Source organism: Anomaloglossus baeobatrachus, chromosome 11 (genome assembly GCF_048569485.1).
Source record: "Anomaloglossus baeobatrachus isolate aAnoBae1 chromosome 11, aAnoBae1.hap1, whole genome shotgun sequence".
Lineage (NCBI taxonomy): Eukaryota > Metazoa > Chordata > Amphibia > Anura > Aromobatidae > Anomaloglossus > Anomaloglossus baeobatrachus.
In genome coordinates this window covers 120,316,273-120,319,064 of record NC_134363.1, presented here as the reverse complement: position 1 = coordinate 120,319,064, position 2,792 = coordinate 120,316,273, and positions in this window count along the sequence as shown.

Genomic DNA, 2,792 nt, shown 5'->3' with positions numbered 1-2,792 from the left:
CACACCTCACACACACATCACATCGCATCCACACACTCACAACATCCTGGGATATCGCTTGCTTCTCGGCGGCGATACTGTGCGTGTAGTGACCTTCCAGGACCTGCCAGAGGATCACATGGCCAGAAGCATGTGGTATCTCCGGAGGTTGTGAGTATGAGCGCGTATGTGCAATATCGTCAATGTGTGTGTGCGTGTATGCGATCGGGTGTGTGCGTGTATGCGATCGGGTGTGTGACTGTGGAGCACGATGGGGGGTGCACAGCATGGGAGATGGAGTGTGCAGCTGGGGGATGGAGCACGTTTGGGAGTGCGCAGCATGGGAGATGGAACACGATGGGGAATGCGCAGCATGGGGGATGGAGCACGATGGGGGGGTGCGCAGCATGGGGGATGGAGCACGATGGGGGGTGCGCAGCATGGGGGATGGAGCACCATGGGAGGTGCACACCTCCCCCCAACACACACACACACACACAGCACTGCACAACACACCACACACTGGGAACCACAAACACCGCCCTACACAGACACCCACACACACAGACAACGCTGCACACACACAACACCCAACACACAAACACCGCGGCATACATAAATATACGCACATACCGCACAACACACACATTGCACAAAACATACCTCCCCCCAAAACACACCACACACACACAAACCGCGCAACACACACACACACACACACAACGCTACAGACACACAGCGCTCCAAAAAGAACGCAACACACATGCAACACCGCTCTCACCCCCCGCCACACCCAGACAAACACCCAGAACATGTACAGCGCCTACACAAACACTTGGTAACTACACACAACAACATCTATATATATATATATATATATATATATATATATATATATAGTATATATATATATATATATATATATATAACAAAAATTCATACATGAACTACACAATACGTAAATTCTAGAATACCCGATGCGTAGAATCGGGCCACCTTCTAGTATATATATATATATATATATATAGACACACAGTATATATATATATATTACATGAGGGCCGCACAGTATGGTGTATATTACACTGGGACGCACATTACTATATATTACAAGGGGTCGCCATCCCCCGCAGTGCTCGCCATCTCCCGCAATTCCCGCCGTAGTGCCCCCTCGCCTCTCGCAGTTCCAGCCATTCCTCACAATGCCCGCCGTCCCCTGCAGTGCCCCGCAATTCCCGCAGATTCCAGACGTCATCAGCAGTGCCATTGTCCTCCGCAGTGCCCGCCGTCCCCAGCAGTGCCCCCCGCCATTTCCACAGTCACCCACCATCCCCTTACAGTTCCCACTGTCCCCCATAGTGCCATCCGTCCCCCCAATGCACGCCATCCCCCCACAGTGCACACTATCCCCCCGCAGTGCCCCCATCCCCAGCAGCTCTCTCTGTCCTCTGCAGTGCCTGCTGTCCCCCCAATGCATGCTGTCTGCCCTGCAGTGCTCCCCATCCCCGCTGGACCCCTACAGTTCCCACCATCCCTCGCAGTGCCCCCTCGTCCTCCGCAATTCCCTCTGCCCCCCACAATTCCATCCGTCTCCCACAGTTCCAGACGTTCCCAGCAGAGCCCCCACCCGTTTCCTCTGTCCCATGCAGTTCCTGCCATCCCCCGCAGTTCCCTCCCTCCCCCGCAGTACTGGCTATCCCCCCTCAGTGCCGGTTGTCCCCCCGCAGTACTGGCTATCCCCCCTCAGTGCTGGCTGTCCCCCCCTCAGTGCTGGCTGTCCCCTCTCAGTGCTGGCTGTCCCCCCTCAGTGCCGGTTGTCCCCCCGCAGTACTGGCTATCCCCCCTCAGTGCCGGTTGTCCCCCCGCAGTACTGGCTATCCCCCCTCAGTGCCGGCTGTCCCCCCTCAGTGCCGGCTATCCCCCCTCAGTGCCGGCTGTCCCCCTCAGTGCCGGTTGTCCCCCCGCAGTACTGGCTATCCCCCCTCAGTGCCGGCTGTCCCCCCCCAGTGCCGGCTGTCCCCCCTCAGTGCCGGCTGTCCCCCCTCAGTGCCGGTTGTCCCCCCTCAGTGCCGGCTGTCCCCCCCTCAGTGCCGGCTGTCCCCCCCCCAGTGCCGGCTGTCCCCCCTCAGTGCCGGCTGTCCCCCCTCAGTGCCGGCTGTCCCCCCTCAGTGCCGGCTGTCCCCCCCCAGTGCCGGCTGTCCCCCCTCAGTGCCGGCTGTCCCCCCTCAGTGCCGGCTGTCCCCCCTCAGTGCCGGCTGTCCCCCCCCAGTGCCGGCTGTCCCCCCCCAGTGCCGGCTGTCCCCCCTCAGTGCCGGCTGTCCCCCCTCAGTGCCGGCCTGTCCCCCCCTCAGTGCCGGTTGTCCCCCCTCAGTGCCGGCTGTGCCCCCTCAGTGCCGGCTGTCCCCCCTCAGTGCCGGCTGTCCCCCCCCAGTGCCGGCTGTCCCCCCCTCAGTGCCGGCTGTGCCCCCGCAGTGCCGGCTGTCCCCCCGCAGTGCCGGTTGTCCCCCCTCAGTGCCGGCTGTCCCCCCTCAGTGCCGGCTGTCCCCCCTCAGTGCCGGCTGTCCCCCCTCAGTGCCGGCTGTCCCCCCTCAGTGCGGCTGTCCCCCCTCAGTGCCGGCTGTCCCCCCTCAGTGCCGGCTGTGCCCCCGCAGTGCCGGCTGTCCCCCCTCAGTGCCGGTTGTCCCCCCTCAGTGCCGGCTGTGCCCCCGCAGTGATGCTCAGCGCGCATTCGTCCATCACAACATCTGGGGTGTTTCTCGGTGACATGTTAGACCACACCCACCTACGCTAGGCTTGGAACCAATCAGCGGCGC